Source organism: Mustela putorius, unplaced genomic scaffold (assembly GCF_011764305.1).
Source record: "Mustela putorius furo isolate JIRA1106 unplaced genomic scaffold, ASM1176430v1.1 tig00000129_pilon_pilon_pilon, whole genome shotgun sequence".
NCBI lineage: Eukaryota > Metazoa > Chordata > Mammalia > Carnivora > Mustelidae > Mustela > Mustela putorius.
Window position 1 is genome coordinate 43,114,082 of NW_025421290.1, and position 22,673 is coordinate 43,136,754.

Consider the following 22,673-nt stretch of genomic DNA (forward strand, 5'->3'; position numbering starts at 1 on the left):
CATCCGGGACATCGAGAGAGCAACCGGGGTGAACGTGGGCTTCGATGATAAATTATCAGAGATGTCATGTGGAGAGACCAAATAAATCTCTTGGCTATTTTTAGTACCCTCTGTTTTCATCACTAACTCTACAGACAGAACCTGAGGAGGCAGCTTCCCTAGGAGGCGATTTTGTCATTTACTTAGAAATTCCTTTTTCACTTATTTTAAATTTTTATGATAAAATGTCCAAACGCTAAAGAGTAGAGAGGACAGCAATCTGCTGTCAAAACTTGTCACACTGGTTTTCTTCCCACCCCGCACCACCTTTTATTTTAAAGGAACTGACAAACTTCATGTCATGTCGCTCATAAATAATTCCATGTGCATCTCGGAAAAGAGGGTGATGTGTGATACCAGAGGGTGGTGTTTCCTAGATCTCTGGGACTTTTGTCCTGCTTCCATTGCTCATTCCCTGGCAAGGGGCAGGGTGATGGGGCTGCTGTTGGAGAGAGAACAGGTAGAGGATGAAAACACAGCAGAACTCAGGAGAAAGAGGATTTCAAAGGAAGACTGATCTGGCTCTGCTGTGTGGCCTTGAGCATGTTACTTAACCTCTCTGTGCTTCAATTTCTGCTTCTGCCAAGTGCAGAAAATGATCTGAGCCCATGATTTGCCTGTTTGTCCTCAGAGTCATTGCCCGCCCTTCCTGTCTGGGGCGATAGGGCAGCAGCTTGAGGGCCAAAGTTGGGTCCCGAGAATGGCCCAGGGGAGGGATGGGAAGAATCGGGGTTCTTAATAATGTTGTTGAGCTACTGAATTGACTGCCCACATGTGGACAGATGTGTTTGCAGTTCAGTGGGTGGAATGGGGCTTTGACAGCTATAGGTGGCATTGTTGCCACAGAAGGGTGGTGCCTGGCCTTGTCACTGTCTGGAGCAATTTTTAATTTGGAGATTTAAAAAAAAGAAAAGAAGGAAAAAGAGACCCACAGGCATTTGAGAAAAACTAAACTTCCGCAAGGACCAAATCTATCCGGATTTAGACATGCTTCACGAGCGTTCACTTGTGCGTGATCATGTAGCAAGTTACGAATTAATAAGCAGAAGCAAAGTCATAATCAGAGTATGACCCTATCGTCCACCACTAACTCCTTAACCAGCGTTCATTAGCCCAGTCGTGTGTTCACCCTGCAAGTGTTTCTTGAGCACCAGCTGTGTACCAGACACTGCAAAGTACAAAGATCAAAGGCACGGTTCCTGCCTTCAAATGGCTCATAGGGCAGGGAGACAGTTCTGTCACCAGACAATACTGCTAGGGTGCGATGAGCCCTGTGATTGGCGATCACACGTCCCAGGTTGCCTGGGACAATCTCATCTTCTGCCTGTCCTGGAGTTAATCACTTATAGTGGCCCTCTTCTTAAGTATGTCCTCTGTTGGTTGCTAATTATGTGATTCCCCTATTAATGACAGAAGTATGACCAAGAGGCCAACAGTAAAAAAAAGAAAGGTATAATTCTTCTACATTACCGTTGTGTTATATTGTCACTTTTACTCCATCCTGGTCCAGGTGGCCCGGGCTCCGCTGTAGAGACGCTGCTCTCCTAGACTCAGAATTCATCCTAGTAGAGACGCTGCTCTCCTAGACTCAGAATTCATCCTAGTAGAGACGCTGCTCTCCTAGACTCAGAATTCATCCTAGTGTTTCCCTCCCTACTTTCCTCTCTCCCTCCATTCCTTCCTTCCTTCTTTCCCTCTCTTCCTTCTCCTCTCCCTCCCTCTTCTTCTTCTTTATCATCATTGCCATTTTTATTTCAATCAAATTTATGCCTTGCACATGAAGAGTCAAATGTTGCATTTCATGGAATCAAAGATGATATAGATAACAAATTACCCCCTAGCTCGGCAGCTCCAAGCAGCTATGCGTGATTTCACACTGCTTCTGCATCTCAGGAATCTAGGAGTGGCTTAGCTGTGTGGTTCTGGATCAGAGACCATCAGGAGGCTGCAGTAGAGCTCTCCAGATGAGCTGGGGCCACCTGAGGGCCTGCCATGGGGGTGGGGATCCATTGCTCATGTAGCTGCTGACCGAAGACCTTTGTTCTTTGCTGGCTTGGGTCCTTGCCCTAGGACCCTCTTCTCAGGGCTGCTCGAGTGTCCTTACAACATAGCAGTTGCCTTCCCCCAGGGCTAGCAAACCGAGAGAGAAAGAGCAAGGCAAAAGCCGCAATGTCTTCTATGACTCAGCTTTGAAGAGACCCACCATCAATTTTCTACTATTTTACACAGACAGACCCTGACGCAATGTGGGAGTAGGAGGATGGAATACCAAGAAACAGGAATCATGGGGTCATCTTGGTGACTGGCCAGTCCAGGAGATAAACACTCTGAGACCTTGCATTTCTGATAGTCTGACAAATCGCTGACTTGACAGTCCATCAGCTATGTCCTTCTGCACTGGGAGTGGTTCTTCAGAATCCCTAAGGCATTCCTTCATTAGTCCTGGCTTCCATTGTTGCTGTTGAGAATTCCACCAGCATTTGGATTTCCTGTCCTTTTCTCCCTCTCTCTCTCTCTTTTTAAGATTTATTTATTTATTACTTGAGAGAGAAAAAATGAGGAGGAGGAGGAGGAGGAGAGTGACAAGTAGGCTCCCCATGGAGCACGGAGCCCCACACAGAGCTCAATCTCATGACCGTGAGATCATGACCTGAGCAGAAATCATGAGCAGGGCGCTTAACTGACTGACCGAGTGACCCAGGCACCTCCATCATTTTCTCTCTCTTCACATCTTCTCTTTGCCCCCCTGTATCCTGGAATTTCACCAGCACATGTGGGGTCTTGGTGTGGGATTACTTCTGTCCATGGTGCTGGACACTCGGCCGACCCTTCCAGTCCGGACCCCGCATCTCTCGCTTCTTCCTGTTCCACTGCCCTCTTCCGTTTTCTCTGGCCCTCCCTGCTCTCCTATCATTTGGTTATGGAAACTTGAATCTTCTTATTTTTAATTTCTTTGCCTTTTTCTCCACTTTCTGAAAGATCTTCTTGGTGCCTGGTTGGCTCAGACGGTAGAGCATGCAACTCTTGATCTTGGGTCTGTAGGTTCAAGCCCCTCGTTGGGTGTAGAGATTACTTTAAAAATAAAATAAAATCTGGGAGGTCATCTTCAGTTAATCTTCTCACCTTTCTGTTAAATTCTCATGAGGGCCATCATGTTTTTATTTCCAAGCACTCTGACTTTTTTCCCGGCTGTTCCTTTTTTTAAGAAAAGAGCATCCTGGGGCATGTGTGTGGCTTGAGCCCCTGACTCTTGATTTTGGCTCAGATCATGATCTCAGGGTCATGAGATCAAGACACGTGTCGGGCTCTGCACTGGACGTGGAGCCTGCTTAAGATTCTCTCCCTCAGGCACTGGGGTGGCTCAGTGGGTTAAAGCCTCTGCCTTCGGCTCAAGTCATGATCCCAGGATGTTGGGATCGAGCCCCACATTGGGCTCTCTGCTTGGCAGGGAGCCTGCTCCCCACTCCCACCCCCTGCCTACTTGTGCTCTCTGTCTGTCAAATAAATAAAATCTTTAAAAAAAAGAAAAGATTCTCTCTCTCTCCCTTTCTCTCTGCCCCTCCCACCCTCTCTAATAATTTAATTAAGTAAGTAAAGTGAAAAAGAAAGAAAGAAAGCAGCATCCTGCTTTTGTTTCAGAACAGCAAGTCTGCTACAGGGGCTTGGGGCTCCCAGGGAAGGTATTTAACCCCTCGAGGCCTCGGTTCTTCCATCCATCAAATGGGGGTTAAAACAATAATACCTACTATGCTCCTTTTCTCAGGCTGCCATGACAAAGTGCCAGAAAGTGGGCATCTTAAATAAATTCCTCTTTATTTAAGAGGAATTTATTCTCTCACTTCTGGAGGCCAGACTTCTGAAATCAAGGTGTGAGTAAGGTTGGTTCCTCCTGGAGACTTGAAAGGAGAAGCTGTTGCAAGCTGCCTGCTGGTCTCTAGTGGGTGCCTGCAGTCCTCGGCCGGAAGACATGTCCCTCACATGGAATTCTTCCCACCTTCTGGATCCACGTCCACATTTCCTCCCTCTTATAAAGACACCAGTCATTGCATGAGGGCCCACGCTCCTCTCGTGTGACTTCCTCTTAACTTGCTTCCAACTACAAAGAACCTATTTCCAAATAAGAACTTAGGGGTTGACTGTGTCTTTTGGAGGGACACAAGTATACCCACTCCATTGACCTCATACGTTTTTGTAAAGATTAAATGCGTGTACTGTGTTGGGTAGAATTGTTAGTATTATCTTTCTTTCATCATTCTGAGGATGTTAATAATAGTTTGTGGGTTTTTTCGGGGTTCTCTCCTCCTGTGTAGATGACTTTGCCTCAGTTTCCTTTTTTTCTGTTGGTTTTGGCTTCTGTCAAATGTCCAGTGGTCACTGGATGGACGCTCCCACCTCAGCATGGGAACGAAGCTAATTGGAGCTTAGGATCAGTGGGAGGGGCTTGTCCCTGCAGGCTTCACTATGATTGGCCAAGTTCTTCCATCCGGGTACTTTCAGGTGCTTTCTCTGGGTCCCCTCAAATTCCCCATCCCTTACCAGAAAATGAATGCTAGTTGCCTGGGACCCTGGGAGCCAGGTGGTCCTGCCTTAAGCAGAGTGTACTTTAGCCATCCCTAACTGTCCCTGGAGTCCCCAGTCCACTGGTTTTCTGTTGTATTTTCTTTGGAGAACAAACCCCCAGCCCTCTGCAAAGGTGGGCAGGGCTGCCCCTTCTCTTTTTTCAAACCCGGTGTCACCCTACTTCCTAAAGCATCCGTAGCTGCTGGGATTTTGATCTTTTGAGTGGGTATCAGTCGTATAAACTGGGTTGGTTTTCTACTGTCTTTAGTGTTGACTAAGGATTCCGCTGTCTTGGATTTGCTATTAGGTCTTCCTCCTCCAGCAACTGTCCAGGTTCCAACAACAGGCCACTGCCTGTGTTTCCTTGGGGGTCATCAAAGTCTTCGTGGGTACAGCCTGGACCAAGTCATGGAGGCCAGAAGGCGTAAGGACCGTAGCACCATCTGTGCATGAGTCTCTGTCCTAAGCACATCACATATATTTACTCACTGCATCCTCACACTAGCACCCAGGGAAAAGGGGACACAAGAGAACAAAGGAGGCTAACTAACTTTCATCAGGTGACCCAGCTAGCCCGAGGTGGTGCCAGCACTGGGACCCAGAGAGTCTGGCTCCAAAGCCCACATGCATGTTCTCAGCTGCCCCACAACAAAAGGTGAATGTTTGCTCCCTGTGTGTACCTACAGGCAGGGAGACATCGGTGCCTCCCACAGGTACCTTTGTCTCCCATGTGCTCCTGGCCCCTGGGTTCCAGACAGCCCCACCCCCAGCTCCGCTGTAAGGCCAGCAGGTGTTTGAGGGTGGCCGTCCATTGGAGGCAGTATTGCATCCCCAGTGGCAGGGACTCTGTCCTATCTATCTCTAGCACCTGGTGGAGCTCCTGACACAGAGTAGGGCTCCATCACTGTTTGCTGAACGTGGAGATTGATGCTGAGCCCTCTCACACCCCTCTTCTTTCTCCTTGTGGTTCCATAGCCAGGATGACTACCCTCCACCTCTCCCACACCCTCTCAGAGTCCAAACAAGCCCACTTGCCTGGATTCTACCCTCATTCCTTGGTTTCTGATCCTTGCAGGCTAGCCCTCTGGGTCTGGCTTCAGTTGCCTCTTGGATACAGTGATGACGTCAGCTTTTCTGACCGTGGACTACAGGCTCATCCTTCCGTTCCTCCCAATGCTGGCTGCCCTGGGCAGGGTATGCCCTAGGTCTTGTGGTAGGGTACAGACTGAGCCCCTGTAACAAAGAATCCCGAAATACGGTGGGTCACATAGATAGGGGTTTCTTTCTTTCTCACATCAATGTTAAATGTGGGTGGGGCTGGTAAATGATTGGTTCTTCTCATCACCCCTTTCTAGATTCTCAGCCTTGCCGTGTGTCTTTATATTTTCTCCCATTAGAGGTGCTAGGCACTTGCCTGTAACATCACATAAGCCTCAATGATTTGACTTGCCAAAGCTGGTGGCATGTGGGCAGAAGTGGGAATGTCCCAGTGACACTAGGCTCTCAGAAGGCTTCCGAGTTTCCATTTGTCCTTGGGGTTCTCCTGCTTTTTGTCTTGGGGGAACCATCCCCAGCTAACCAAGGAGGATGAGAAAGTGGAGACCCAGATGGACGCTCAGCCACCCAGCTGAGCCCGCAGACATGTGAGTGAATTGCCTGCCGGTGGTGTGGGCTGCCCAGACTCTGCGGTTCTTATGACGACGGTCCAGAACGGGCGCGCAGCTGTGCTTCATGAAGGGGTTCATGGACCCAGATTAGTGGTCAAGTCTGCCGCTCTAATGCGTGACTCCCGTCGGTGTCCACGGCAGCCACTCCAGCCAGTAGGAGGAGGAAACCAAAGACAGGCAGGGTGGGTGGCTCGGCCTCAGGGAACTGACCCGGAAGCTGTCCAGACAGAGCACTGCGGTGCATCAGCTCGGGGGTCCAGGCCCAGTCACGTGGCCTGTAAGGAGGCTGGGGAATATGGGCTTGCTCTGGGCTGAACCTAAATTGATACCTTGAAGTCCTAACCTCCAGAGCCTCAGAATGGGACTGTGGGTGGAGTTAGGGTCTTTGAGAAGGTAATTAAGTTAAAGTGAGGTCATACCGGTGGGCCCTAATCCAATATGACTGCCAAGGTTAGGACCCAGACATGAAGTGAAAAAAGACCGTGTGAGGACACAGCCGAAGGACGGTCATCTACAGGCTGAGGAGTCCTCAGAGGAGATCAACCCTGTGAATCCCGTGGTCTCGGACTTCCAGCTTCGGGAACTGTGAGGAAATGTGTTTTTGTTACTTAAGCAGCCCACTCTGTAGTGCTTTGCTATGGCAGCCCAAGCCGACGGACACAGCCCATTCCCCACACAGCCATGTTCCCAGTTTAGGGGAGCCTGGTGATTCTGTTAGGGGAGCGACTGCGGGCAGTCGAGTTGCCACCACCGTCTCCCTCCTGTGTCGGACCTAGAACACCCACCTTCCCAGCCCAGCAGGCTCCAGGGCCTTGTGAGGTGTGGGCTCGAGGATGTATCTGTTGGCTACCTACCCGAAGGCAAAATCGTCATTCTCTGCATTTTAGTGTTTGCATTTGCAAACATTATACCGAGAAGGGGGTCTGTAGTCTTCACCAAATCACAGCCTGGAGTCTGTGGTTTGCTGTGTCCTTCCCGAGTCGCAGACAGGCCCGTGCATGACGGACGCCATCTTTCATGGTGGCACGCTTGGCTAAGAGACGCCACTGTAATGCCAGGTCCAGTGTCTCACGGCAGGGTCGGGGGAGAAAATGGGGCAATAGAGGCCCCGACCGGTTAGTGCCCCGGGGGCTCCAGAGCAGGGCAGCCCTCCTAGTGTTCCAGATAAAGGCCAGAGGTTGGGCCTTTGCATTCCCCACAGTGACCTTCATGGGAGACAGGCTGTGTGGAGATGAGGAACGGCCTCAGGAACTCAGCTCCCTTCCACCGAAGGCACTTGCAGGGAGGGACTCAGCTGTGAGCGCCAAGGGGTCCGAAGTGCTGGCAGCTGGGGCTGGGGAGGGGGTTGGGAGAGAGGGGGGAGGTGCTGGGCCCGAGGGGCATCTGGGAGGAGGCACACTGCAGTGAAGGCTAATTCTAGGCCTGACGGCCCTCGAGGACGTGCACTTTTCTGTCTTTGTGTCTCTTCCTTGGCACCTGCGGCAAGCTTGTGCCCGGAGCTCCAAGACACATAAATACTGAGGAATGAGCCTTTTGGGCTTAGGAGGAAACTTTCTTTTGAACATCAGATCCCTCAAAATTTCCACCCAAAGGATTCCTGTCTGAAGCCTGCTGCTGGCATAGGCGGGTGCTAAGGAGGGAGCCTGGCCCAGCTGGGCAGCTGTCAGCGGTGGGCTGGCCTCTCCTTCCACCTCTACCCGAGGGAGAGAGGACGTCTATGCTTGGAGCTCAGAGGAGCGCAGGTGAGAGGCGGTCAGGCCTGGGCTGTCTGAGCCAGAGGCTTCGCTCTCCCCCTGGGCTCCCCACTCCCTCGGGGGCTGCCTTTGACTTCTGCTACCATGCAGGTGTTCCTAACTACTTCTGTGCGTGGACTGCTGAGTATGATGTGGTTCAGCCATGGACCCCTTCTCAGAGTAACGTTTATAAGTGCATGTGATAAAACACAGGGAAATAATAATATTAGGATAAGCCTGTCAAGATATGGTAAAAGCCCATTTTGTGACGTAGTACTATCTGTGTTTCTTTAATAATTTAATACTAAAACTGGGCAAAGGTGATCTGTTTCTCTACGGATCTCATAACGGTCATAATAGCAAAGTCGTGATGAACAGAAATGCTATTTCGAGATGTCTGTGACAACCATAATATGGTACAAAAATGTCTGTGATTCTTCTTGGTTTCAAAGTACTGCTAGCATTACTGAGGTTTGTTGTCTGTGACCTAATTTTTCTTATCCAAGTTCATGGACCCCCCCCAAATTCCAACTACAAAGCACCTAGGGGTCCATAGGCCCCAGATGAAGAGCTCCTACTTATTACTGAATTGACAGCTTGGAGAGGCCGAGCCCTGCCCAGGAGCCAGGAGCTGGGTTTTACCGTCTGGCTGCTTTCCCCTCTCCCCGACCTCTGCAGACAGGTGAGCAGCCGCTGCAGTCATCTGGCCAGCCTCAACAGGTGGCCTGCGACCAATAATTACTTGTCCATCCATCCATCCATCCATCCATCCATCCATCCATGCATCCATGCGTGGATCCCTCCCAGTGTTCACTCAACAAATGTTTACAGAACTGGGCTCGGGCAGGTATCTCAAGGGGTTTCGGGCTGATGGAAGAGAAATGCACAAACAAACAGAGATGTGATATTAGCACTAACAAGAGGTATGAACAAAGAGAGGCAGACACAACACTGGGGGATGGGGGGGAGACCCCAACAGGGGGAATGTCACATGGGAGGTCCTAAAGGCAAGAGAGGGCCCAGGAGGTCTGAGAAAGAGCAGGGGCAGGGCTGAGAGACGAGTCTGGGGTGGTGCGGGCTGCGTTCAGGGGTATGGATTTTATCAGCCTGAGGTCTCTGGACAAGATGATGACACGATCAGGTCTCCAAAGACGGGGATGTGAGTTGGTGAGGAAAAGATAGGAGGCAGGAAGGCCAGTTAGGAGTTTCTGGAATGAGCCCAGCATGGGGATGAGACCTGAGATCAGGAACTGGCGGTGGCCATGGGAAGTGAACAGGCATGAGAGAAAGTTCTTACATGGGACAGACTGGAACCGATGACCAAGGGGATGTAGGGAGTGCGGACGACTCCGGGCACTCTGAATGGGGATGTGGGAGCTGACCCTTGCATTAATCCAGATTTGGGGGGACACGGGAACAGAGTGGGGAAAGGGAGGGCATCGTGAGTTTGATTTTGAGTTTGCTTAGTTTCAAGTTCCTGTCGCATCCCATGGTGGCCTTGTCAGGTAGGGAGTGGCCTCCATGGAGTGGAGGCTGGAATCCTTCCTTTGTTCGAGTCATTTTTCCTCAGAGAAGGAAAGAAAAAGCAACAGAATGCAACAGATCCTTCCCAGCTGTGTCTCTCAGCACTGCCTGGGGCCGGCCGATGGCCACACCAGAAGTGTTGGAAAAGACACTGAGCGTGACCAGGTCATGGGCTGAGGTGAGCAGTAGGGTACAACTCAGCTGTGCGTTCAGGACAGAGCCGGCCAAGCAGAGTACATGAGTTTCCTTTGGCTGGTATGACAAAGTCCTGTGGACGGGTGTCCTGAACATGAGTTTATGCACTCACAGCTCTGAAGTCTGGAAGCCCAAACTCAGGACGCGGGTAGGGTTGGTTCTGCTCTCCTTGGCTCGTGGAAGACCATCTCCGTCCTGTGTCTCCTCACACCTGTGTTCCCTCTGCACCTGTCTCTGGGTCCCAAGTTTTCCTTTCAGAAGGACAGATTGCATTAGGGCACACCCCGGTGACCTCATTTTACCTGGATTATGTCTATAAAGACTCCTCTCCAAATCAGGTCACACTCTGAGGTACTGGGATTTAGGACTTTACTATGTGAATTCTGGTGTGTACATAAGTCACCCCATAACACAGAATGGGAAGCCAGTGCAGAACAAAGATCCAGAGATCCTGGGAGAGCATAGGAGACAGCCTCAGAGTATGCCAGGGAACTATCCCGTGAAGAAGTAAGTCTGCTTGAACGTATCCCCAGGGCTGAGCATGACTGGTTGGACCATGTGGCCAGTGGGACCCGTCAAAGACATGTGAGCAGGGGAGAAGTCACCCATATCTGGGCTTTGAGAAGATCTCATGAGGAGAAACGAGCAGCGGTGGGACCACCATGAGCGGTCACTGCCCTGCCCCCACCGGGGAAGCAAATGAAGGACCCTGAGCCTTCTGGGATATGTTGGCTGGAGCACAAATCAAGACGAGAGTGCTAGGGACAAAGATACAAAGAGATCCGCCCTGGCGGGGACGTGCGTGTTCCCAGAGACGTCCCCTAGGACCGCGCTTGGTCGGAAGAAGCAGGAATCCCAGGGATTAGAGGGGGCGGCGGCCCGCTGGGTTGAGTCAGCAGTAACACCCGGGACATGCGGACTCTGAAGTCCTTTGCCGATCGCCCCACCTGAAAGCTCCTGCAGAACCTGAAAATTAATGGCAGATCTTTTAAAAAACAGTTCAGTTATGTCTTGGAGATTAATGTCAGCCTTGCCTGCTGGAAGCCAAGCCGGAGCCGTGGTGTCAGCTCTTGACACATGGTCTCGGTTTTCCAAAGCGGAGGGCAGCAGGGAACAGTGTTCCTGCCTGCTCAGTGTCTGTTCCAGGCCCTCCCGGGAGGGGTCACTGATTCTGTGTTGCTGCCGGTTAAGTGTCTCTTCCCAGGATGTGTGTCCTCGGGGTTTGGCACAGTCTGCTGCCCCTGGGGGAGGAGGTGTGTCTGCCCGGCGCAGGATAAGGCGGACCCACTGGGCTCTACACATCCCCACGAGCAAGAACATTCCTGGCTTTAGGTTCGGGGTGGTACTGGTATAGGACAGACATTAGGGTTCGAAGCTGATGGCCAAGAAGGAACTCTTAAGACATCTTTGATGCAATAAGGTGGTTTGATTAAGGCACAGGGACAAGACCGTCCTATGGGCAGAAAGGACTGCCCCGGGGGGTCATGAGGAGCAGCCCATTATCTACTCAAGTTGGGAGGGGGCTAGGGAGAGGGTAAGCCTCCCAGATATTTTGGAAACAAGATTTCCAGGACCCTGGAGGGGCTTGCTATCATTGGGAAGGGTCATTTATTACTGTTTAGTAAACCCTCTGTCGTGAGACCCTTCAGAGGTATATGGGTAGGCCATAGGCTTGGAGGATGACTGCTAACATGTATCTTGAGGGGTTAGAGCTAAAGGAAGTTTCCAAAGGAATTCTTATACGTCGAAGTGGACTTACAGGGCCCTTGGGGTCACGATGCCCTCCCTTTCCCCACTCTGTTCCCGTGTCCCCCCAAATCTGGATTAATGCAAGGGTCAGCTCCCACGTCCCCATTCAGAGTGCCCAGAGTCGTCCACACTCCCTACATCCCCTTGGTCTTCGGTTCCAGTCTGTCCCATACCATAACATCGAGGCAGCTGATTTCCTAGAGGAAGGTCACTTTGCCTGTTTCAAGGACTCGTCAAAGGCTATAGGTACTAAGGACATTTAATAATTTTTCTCCTGCCTTTGTTGCCCACGTCAGCGTTGTTAGTTGGTTCTCTGTCTACATCTCTGTGTGTCTCTTGCATCCTGCCTTTGGGCTCCGCTTTCCTGCCTCTCCCGTTGAATTAAGTTCTCCATCACTCCCTGCGTCTGCATCTCCTTGTGCGCCCTGCCCCCTTTCTGTCTGCCCCTCCCTGTCCTTCTGTCTGTCCGCCTCTCCCTTCATCTCCAGGCCTCTGTCTCTGTGTCCACGTTCACCCCCAAATCTCTCTGTCAGCGTATCTCAGAGTGCCAGGTTCTCCTCGGTGGATCTTTGGTGGCTGCGGCAGTGGCGACATTCTCTGGGAAACCTACTGAGTGTCCCAGAGGTGCATGCCTACTCTAGCGTGTCAAAGGCACAGACCCGCTTACAGAAAAACCACCTTTCCTGGTCCTGTTGTACCCTGTGCTTTCCCCCTGACTTGTTCAACAACAGGGACCATTTCTCCCCCCCCCTCCTCCCCACAACATCCTGTGAAATAATCTTAGATCTCTGCTCTGTGCCTTGGTCCTGCTCCCTGTCTGTCTGCCCTGCTCTCTCTCTCTCTCTCTCTTCTCTCCGCATCCCTGAGTCTCTCTCTCCATTCCTGAGTCCTCATCCTCCCCCTCATGTGGCTCTGTCTCTGGGTTTGGGGAGTTCATCCCTGGAGGTCTCGGGGAGGTTTTCTCCCCCCTCCCTCTGGCTGTCACTGACCCGAGCTCTCTGTAGGTCTGTGTGTTCTTATCTCTCGGTTTCTCTGTCTCACATTTCTGCGACGCCCTGGGACAGCCTTGGCCGAGGTCCAGGGTAGGTGGGGACCCCTTGGCCTTTCCCAGGAGCTGGGGTGCTGGAGGGAGGGGGGCGAATGGTGAGCTACGTGGGTCAGGCTGAAGCGGAGTGAGGGTGCTTTTCCACCGGCAGAGGAAGAGAGCCAGAGGATCACCGTGCTGCAGATTCTGCGAGTGCCTCCAAGTGCTGGGCGGCAGGTGCAGGTGCAGGCCGAGGGGTGCAGGGCCAGCTTGCCGCAGGATGGCGGGGACGACATGCCTGAGCCCCGCTGACTTCCACGGCACTGCCAGAGATCAGTCCAGGCCACCCAGGGCCGAGAACTCTTAGGAAGTAAATACAAGGCCGAGAACTCTTAGGAAGTAAATGGGCTTTTGGAAAGCACACTGCGCTGCTGTTTCTTCCTGTCCTCGATTTTCCTCCTGTGTCTCCTTCGCTTGCCCTGATGAAGGGAGAGGCGGACAGAGAGCTTGGGCCTGAGGCTTACTTCCTTTCTCTTGGGCTTCTGAGCAAGCCGTTACCTATCTCTGCTCTCCAAGAGGGTCCTAAGAGGAAGGTCTGGTATGTGCCCGATGCCTCAGACTGGAGATGTCACCAAGAACTTCTCCGTGAGCTGTGCCAACGACCCGGAGAAGGAGCAGCCGCGTTCCCATTTCACAGATGAGAACACTGGACAGGGGGAGTGACTTGCCCAACATCACACAGTAAATAAGTGAAGCTCAAGTCTGTCAAGGCAAGTCCACTTTGCCCCACCCCGTGACCCCCGTGCACTCCTCCGGAGGGATCTTTCCCGGGGACACACCATTTCCTTCCCCCTCCTCCTGGCTCCGGCCCTCTATGCTGTGAGGCTCTGGGCAGGACAGGACCCCCGGTGACACTACAGCCCCTTGGGCTTCGCAGGCTCCCCGACCCAGGCCTGCTGACCCCTGCACTGCGCTGGAGGCTGGGCACCTCAGCCCTTTGCTGATCTGTCTTCTTTCCTTCCAGCCTCGGCTCTGTTGTGCCAGGAGGAGCTGCAGAGAAGGAGCTGGCCCGGATACAAATTATTTTGGGTTCTGGAACACTGACCGTCAGCGACTTTGGCAGCAGGTGAATTTCCAGTCCTGTCTTACATAAGGAAACACCAAGTTCGTATTTCTAAACATACCAGAAAACCGTTCCTCAACTGTGACCTGCCATTAGGAGGGCAAAATGAGGACAAGCGGGGAGCCGGAGAGGCGGAGAAGGAAGGGGACTCGAGGCGTACCCGACAGTGGCCAGCCTCGGAAGGGGGGAACGGATGCCAGCAGCCAAGGTCCCGAACGCCCAGGAAGAGCTGGCCCTGGGCCAGGCCGAGGCACTATCCCATCTCATTTCACCCTCCCAGAAGCCCTGGTGGCAAGGGCTGGTCCTCCTGATCTAGAGAAGAGGAATTGGAGACTTAGACCCCAAGGCCTCAAGGCCCCCAAACCAGGAGTACCAGAATGCACGCCCTGTTCACCGTCCCTCGAAGGGGGTTCCCCACCCCCTGGGTTGAGGAGCACTGTTGAGGCCGTGACTTAGTTGCAGACAAGAGTGGGACAAAATGCCTTTGGTCTCAGGCACTGGAAGAATTCTGGACATCCTCAGACCAGCGGTGTGACCAAGCGCAGGCCTCTGTGTGCCCGTTGTCTAGAGGGATTCCAGAATTTCCCTGTGGCTCCAGCAGGGATCTGGCAAGTGCTCACCGAGGAAAGGAAATTATCTGATGGGTACAGACCATAACAGCATTTGAGGGAAGGAAGAATTGGGGAAAGCCTCGGTGCCCATCAGGAAGAATCTAGATAAACAGACAACAGATCAGCAACTAAAAAGACCAGGGAGCTCTCCGAGACCAACGAGGGGAGAAGTTCAAGACCCATCGATCTGTGGTCAAAGCAAGAAGTTGCAGAGTGAGATGCACCATGGGAAATCATTGACATTAAAAGATCCACAAAATGCCAAGCCTTCTGTTTCCGTGTATAGCTTTAAGTGTATGTCAGTGCATGTCCAGAGGTCTGGAGGGAGATGCCCCAAACTGATGATGGGCCTGGGCTCCCTTCAGGGGAAGGACTGGAGTGAAAGGGGCAGAGGGCAATGGGTAGGGGTGGGGATGGGGGGGGGAGCTGGGATTTCCCTGTAGTGCTTGAATAGCTTACAGCAAACATGTAATTGTGTGCTTCTTGAGCAAAGAAAAATGCATAATAAAATAAAAAGAAAAGGGACAGCTGCTTTGTGGGTAATAAACACACAGGGTGGCAGCTGGATTTGACGGATCGATTCATTCGTTCATTCAGCCAATGATCATTAAAGAGCATGTGTCCTCTGAGACAGTCCCTCTGCTAGGGGCCAGAGCTGCAGGCATGACAGATGGAGCCCATGTCCCCAGGGAGCATAGGATCCAATAAAGAAGGTATATGGCAAAGCCAGAATGACAACGAGGGTGATGAAGTCATTCCAGAAGCTGTGATGGCCCAGGGAATCACATCATCTGGCTGGCGGGCAAACATCCTGAAATTTTTGTCAAGAGTGTAGCATTTAGGAGGGGCTCTGCGGTAGGAGTAAGAAGCCGACCAGTAGCAAGGGAGAAGGTCCTGGCAGAGGGAACAGCAGGAGCAAATGCTTCATGCCCGGGGAGCCCAGAGACACTCTGAGGGGCTGTGACTCGTCTTCTCACCTAGGTCCCTTCCTCTTGGAGCCCACACAGCTGGGCCCACACAGTGTCTGCCATGAAGACACCCCAATTCTGGAGCACCTCTGTCCTCCCAACCACATGATCTCTCTGATTCTGTTTCTAGTCTGGAAAAGGGTGGGTGGTGATGGGGAGACTGATTCATGCCCTGCCAAGTTCCCAGGATCATCACGAGGACCAGGAGGGCTAATGATTAGAGAAGTGTTTTACAAATCAAGAAGCACCAAACAAATACTTGGATTCTAGTCTTGCTTTTAGAGCTGAGGCATTCGTCTACCCCGAACAATAAAAAAAGAGGGCCTAAATTTCTCCCTCTCTTATCCCCAGGATTCCATCAACCCCAGGCACACAAGACCTTCTCAGGAACCCCAGGCACACAAGACTTTCTCAGGACAGCCATCAGACTGAGGTTAGGGACATGGAGCAGAGAGTGTGGGGAAGGGGCCGGGGAGGAGATGGCTTCCTCATATCCATGGGTCACGAGGACAGTTGTCCTTTCCAGCAGATCTGTGGTGGGGCCCAGCCAGGCTCAGGCCCAGCTATGAAGTCACCAAATAGGATTTTCTTTGCTTTCAGACTTGGCTGTTTTCCATTGTTTTAATATCTTGCCAAGGAAACCAGCTCTTGGGAAGATTCTGCACCCTTTCTATCCTGCAGAGGAGAGATCTGGTCTTTCTCTTGGTGGTACCCAGGGGCCGCCATGTTGACATGGCCATGGTCACCTTGGGCCCTCCATAGCCTGGGATATGAGTGCCACTTGGAGCTCCTGGGGCCTTGACAGGCTCCTGAGAGAAACCCTCCTTGCCTTTCTCAGGGATCAGAGCAGGGAGGTGAAGAAAAGTAGTCCAATCAGCAGTAAGCAGATGGGACTGGTATTTACTGAGGATGCTGGTGGGGCCTTCCAAGGTTCTGCTGATCTTGCACAGCTTGGCTCACTGTGGATTTCCATCCAGAACCCAAGACCAAGGAGTGGTCCCTAAAAGTGTAAGTAACTCTGTTGTCCCAGACAGAAAATAGACCATGGTCTACAATGGGACTGTTATGTTTGAGTTTCTTGCCTCTCCTATACAGCATTAGCCTGCGAAACCCAGGTTTACGTTAGTCATTTGTCAAGTAAAAATCAGAAGGCAGTCTAGGGTAACTGGAACCAAAATGCATATGGTAACTAGAGCCTTGCCTGTTGTATACAGCTCATGGAACAGGGAGCTGTGTGGATGGTAGGGAATTGGGGTGAAACCTGGATACCTGGTATCCTGGCTCATGGCCTGGGGGTAGTGGGAATGGGGTCACAAACATGTAGTGAAACAGGAGGGATTCTGTGACAGCAGGTGTGTTCGAAAGTACCGAGGCCCTGCTAGGTTTGATGCTTTGCTGGAAGGACCCGCATGGCTCAGAGAGCTATTGTACTCACGGTTATGGTTTATAACAATGAAAGGACACAGATTAAGCAAGGGGTGAAGGTGCATAGGGCGGGGTCCGGGGACCCCGGGCAGCAGCTTCCATGTGGAGACTTACAGACCGGCTCATTCTGTGTGGCAGCAATGTGTGACAGCAAGAAGCTCACCTGAGCCTTGGTGTCTGGGTCAGCATATAGGTGTGGCCAACCACAAGATGGCTGACCTTACTCAGTCTCCAGCCCCTCCAGATATCAGACTAGTGCCAGGTGGCCCAGAGCCCCTGATTGTAAGTCCTACTGTTTGTGTGGACTATCAGGCATGGCCCAAAGACTGCTCCTATCAGGACAAAGAGTCCATGAGCTCAGAAGGTTTCTCTCAGGAGCCCTGTCAAGGGCCAGACCTCCCTTTGGAATGTGCAGCATGTGGACAGCCCAGGCCTGCGGGGACAGTCCTTTACACACAGCAGAATACACAGAGAACCCAGAGAGTCTGTGTCTTTCCCCGCTGGGTAACACTGGGTGGGGAGAGGAAGCAGGAGAGAAGCTGACCTGGCTGGCAGGAGAAAGCTGCTACATGACACTGAGGGAAGGTTGAGAGCAGACAAGCCACCAGAGGGCCAAAGCCATCCATTCAAGGAAGGACGTCCCACTCGGTCCTATGCTGTTGTCATAGAGTTTGTGTGAGATGAGAGACAAACTGAGAGGGCTGAGATGAATGGCAGGGCTGCCACTGGGGAGTCCCTAGCACAGCTGCTGTTTTTATCTGAGGACCTCCAGCATAGAGACTTGCAGCCAGAGACAAAACATACAAGCCTGGCAGCTCCTCAGACAGCTGAGTGACAGGAGGAACTGGGGGTCCTTCATTGAAGGTTTAGAGGGAGGAAAGTCTCTTATTTTAAAGTGTCCCTCCTCTTGTCACCAAGTTCAGAAGTTCAGAAGTTAAAATAAGACTTTGTCACTTCCTGAGATCGGAGACAGCAGTGGGGGATGCATGGTACCTCGTGGTACCCAGGGCCCTACTGTCAGATGTGGTGACCACAAATCAGGGCAAAGAGGGAGCTGACCAAGATGGGCTGGTCTCCAGAAGACAGAGCCAGGACAAGGAGTACAAATCAGGAGGGAGGTTTTGGCACACACACAAAAGAATGTACTAATAACCAGAACTTCCAGAAGTGGAAAGGACTGGCTTGGCTTGTGATGAGCTTTCTGTCATTGGCATGTGGGAGTAGGGGCTGGGTAGACACCTGTCAGTGATACCGTGGAAAGAATTCTTGCTCTGAGAGGAAGAAAGAACTAAGATGCTCCACTTTTCCTACTCTCTCCCTGGGTGACCTCATCTGGACCTGGCATTAACCACTGTTGATATGTTCAAATGTCCCCAATTTAGAATTCCAGCCCAGAACACTCTCCTTAGCTCCAACACCACCATGTCAGTCTTCTTCACTGATTGTCCAGTACCTGGAGCACACCTAGCACACAGTGAGCGTTCAGTAAATACTTTTGAACAATTAGATGAACCCCAGCCCCCGCCCCCACGTCTCTTCTCCCTTGATGTTGTATAATCACCACTTTGGACGTGCAAACTTCATGCAAACCGTGGCCTCATGAACCTTGCAGCAGCTATGTCAACTCTGCTCTTGACCTCCACGCAACCTCCCAGGACCCCCTCAGAGAAGAGGAAGGACATTCTATGTGCTTTCCCTTGTCCAATACTCTGTCATTGTGCCTACCCTGCCTTGTGTGGCTGCCTTCTCCTCAGAGACTGAGTTACTGGAGGTAGTGGTTTTATCTTGTTCCTCATGACTCACCCGATGGCCAATCTAGGCACTGGCACAGAGCAGGTACTCAGAACCCAAGCACTACACCAAACCACCATGTTCCCAGCTTCAATCTCAGCCTGGGTAGGCTGGGACTGGTGGTCCTTCCCCCATGCCTTCCTCCAGGACAGCATGTGTGAAATTAATGAGCCAGCTCTTCCCACGCTAGGAAATCTATTTCGTGTTAATGAGATCCAATTAATGCCTTCATGCAGAGCCCTGGCCCTTCTAAACTAAAGATGCTGAATGAGGGGCCACCTCTTCCTGTAACCTAGATGTGTCTTCCCGCCTTTTTCGCCCTTCCAGGAACAGCACTACCAGCAACGATTTCTCAACTTCTTTCATCTCCAAATGCACATCTGTTTCCTACGTTTCCCACTCTCGAGGCTCTTGGACTATCACTCTATGGAATAAACGGACAGCGTACTCTCTCACGCCACCCACTCAGCCATGCGCCCATCCTTCCACTTACTCATACGCCCACACGCACAACCACTCAGCCATCCTAACAACTGAAAATGCACTCATTCACCCACTGGCTCTCTCCACCCATCACCCATCCACTCACCACCCTCCCCATCCATCCCTCCGTCATCCACACACGCATCTACACACCCATGCACTCATCCATCCATGCAAACACAGTCAATACTCATTTCCTCGAGTGTCTGTGTAAAGTCCTTTGTCTGGCACTAGGAAAATAAAATTGAACAAGATTCAGTTACTCCCTTGGAGAGGCTAGCAAGCGACTTCTAGCAAATTTTCCGCTAACTTCCAGCTAGCAACTTTGGTTTAATAAGAGAAAACCAACACAATGTTGTGGTTAAGAAAAGCTGCATTCAGGGTGTCTGGGTGGCTCAGTCAGTTGAGCCTCTGATTCTTGGTTTCAGCTCAGGTCATGGTCTCACGGTTGTGGGATCAAGCCACGCATCCGGCTCCCCACTCAGCGGGGAGTCTGCTTGTCTCCTTCTGCCTCTGCCCCCTAACTCTTGTGCATGCACACACTCTCTCTCTCTCTAAAATAAATCTTAAAAAAAAAAAAAAAAAAAAAAGAAGAGCGTGAGTTCTTGTGCTAGAAAAAGTAGAGTAAAATACCAGCTCGAGTACTTAGTAGCTCAAGAATATGAGCAAATTGCTAAAGTTCTTTGTGCTCCATTTTCTCATTGCAATGAGAAATGGAATCGTGGTATGTATTAAGTGATCAACAAGTGATCAATAATACTATTATTCAGTGCTATTGCTCTGATCATTATGGTCTATTCCCTTATATATTAATCACAAGATGTGATTACTTGTGCACTTAATGATTAACTTATACACTATGAGTATTTATTATCTACTGCATACCCAGCCCGTGCTAAGGTCTGCCTGCTTCAAAAGTTTAGAATCTCATTGTGTAGACAAAGCAGACACACGTGGAACAGCTCCCCCATAGTAAGAATCACACGAATGGTTGTAATACTAAAGACAGCTAATATCTGTCAAAAGCTTACCACGTGGGCATTTCTCCAAGCATTTCCTATAAATGAGCTCATCTCGGATTCATAACAGCTCTGAAGCAGGTGCCAGCATGCTCCCCATTTTACAGATGAGAAAATCGGGACAAGAAGAGGTTAAATGTCTCATTCAGTGTCTTAGGGCTGGTGAGTGAAGGACTTGGGAACCATCACAACACAGTGGGCTCAGTCAGAATGTGCCTTTGGAGTGTGCAGAGGGAGAAACCTATAGGCCACTGCTTGGAGAATGTGGGCGGATGAGGGAAGACCTTGGTGGACGGGAGCATTTAATATCCCCCCCTCCCCTACCTGCCAAGATGTGGGCCTTGGACCAGCAGCAACAGATTCGTCTGTTCCCGAGACTCAGCTAGAGCGGCTAAATCAAGACTACCAGGTGCCTGGCCCAGGCATCAGCATTTTAAACACAAGCTCCCACCCTTCAAAGCTTGAAAACCCCTGCTCTAATGTTGAAAGTAGAGGCCCACCCTCCACTTCACCACCTGTCTCCCCCGTGTGATGTCAGACACATTGCTTGGCCCCTCCCGGGCTTGTTTCCCCTCTAGGAAGTAGGGAATGATACTCTTTGCCTCTTGGCCCTTGGCTCAACAAGGCGATTGGAAACTTGAGTGCCAAGGTGTGGAGGCAGGGGAGGGATAAGTTCTTGGGTACCACGAGCTGGAGATGTCCTGCAGGTGGAGAGAAGTGCCCCTTGGGGTGGTGGAAGGGAGGTCAAGGCTAAGTGTGGATGCTTTCAGAGTCTGAGGATCCCTCACGGGCTTTGTGTTGGATTCATTAGGCTCCTTCTGGGTTTCCAGGCCTTCCAGGCATTCTGCTGAAACTTACACACTGTCCCTTCCTTGCAAGGAGACACGCCTGATGGCTTGGTTCTTGGAAACTTCTTCCAGGATGACTAGTTGGGGTAAGTGTGGGTGCTTGCGATCTGATGGGAGGTCGTTGCGCATGCCACCCTCAACCCCACGTGGCCTCTGCAGCTGGTCCCCACACATTCCTAGGAAGCTTCCTCAGCCCCTCCGAGGTTTGCTACTTGCAAACCTGCTTCTGCTGGGTGAGTGATGGGGTCGCCCCAGAAAGGGGGGCTCTTTCAGGTGGGCATGACCAGAGGTCACCGTAACCGCTGAGAGATGAAAATTCATCTGTCAATGCACCAGTCACCATGACTGTCACCATGAGCAAATGCTCGCGGTGGGCCGTTCGTTTGCCTTGTGGATGCAGACCACATCACTTTAAAGAGCAAGGTAGCATTTGGCCGGTATCTGGCCCAGCCACATGCCCCCATCACGGCATCCTGGAGTTTGGATCCGTCAGCATTTGATCAGGGAAACAGCCACTGTAAGTGACACGAGAATAGGGCTGCGATGGAGGAGGACAGGTTTGTAGAATGTGGGGAGAACTGGAGCCTGGAGGCCCAGAGAAACTGTCACCAAACCTCAGCCCGAGGCCCCAGAGCGGGGAAGCGACTAGGAGCCAGGGGTCCCCACTGACAGAGTTCATCCCACATCTAAGGGAGTGGTTGTTTCTAACCTCCACAGCCTCCCAAGACTAACTGAACCTTCCAGTCTCAAGGGAGCTTGTCTCACTGGAGAGCCCTAACCAGAAGCTGCCTGGTTCCCTGGGTTGCGGGAACAGCTCCAGGCTGGGGGACTTAAACAACAGAAATGGATTGTCCCGAGGTCATGGAGGCCGGAAGTTGGAGATCTAGGTGCCAGTGGCGGGGCTAGTTCCTTCTGAGGCTGGGCAGGACAACCCACTCCAGGCTTCTCCCTGAGCTGCTGGGAGTTTCCTGGAGATCTCTGGCATCACTGGCTGTCACTGGCTGTCAAGGCATCACCCCGATTCCCGCCTTTGTCTTCATAACACGTTCTCCCTGTGCGTGTGTCTGTGCCCAAATGTGCCCTTCTCAGAAGGACATGGGTCCTATTGGATTATGGGCCCACCCTAGTCCAGCATGACCTCATCTTAACCAATTACATCCGCAAAGACTTTAGTCGCACCGAAGATCATCTTCCAAGATACTGGGGGTTAGGACTTCGACATATGGATTTGGGGGGACACAATTTAACCCACGACAGAGAGGATTCTGGGAAATGTAGTTCCCCACCTGAGATGGGTGCGGTGGTACCAAAAGACAGGACAGACGCACACAGAGCTGAAGGGGATGCATCCCCGTCCATTCCCCTATTCACGAAACGGTCACTGAGCACCTACGACATGCCTGGCTCTGTTTGGTGTTGGAGACTCAAAGGTGACTTAGGTCTTTCCCTTGTGCTTGTCCTGGGCATGAGTCGACAAGTACACCAAGAAATTGTAACTTAGGATGGGAAGGCTCATGGGAGCACGGAGGAAGGCCAGCCTACTCGGAGACCAGCGAGGGCTTCCCTGAGGACAGGCGCGGTAGGCGGGGGGTGCTTGTAAGGGAGGAGGTGGAGCCCAGGGGGTGGGCAGTGAAGTGAAGAAGGCGTCCCAGCTGGAGCCACCAACCCCGACCCAGCAGGCACGGAGAGAGGAGCTGGAGGACGGGCTCCTCGAGGCAGAGGACTGGGGGGAGTGGGGACGTGTGCGCGCCCACCCGCAATCCTGGACCGCTTTCCCATCTCCTCCTGTTAAATATGGGGCAGCTGGGCCGGAAGCAACATCAGGAGGTGGCAGGCAAGTGCAGATGGCCGAGATGAGTCACTTACGCTCCTTAGGGGGCTTCAATCATGCAAAGAGCTGCCCCTTCCACGCTG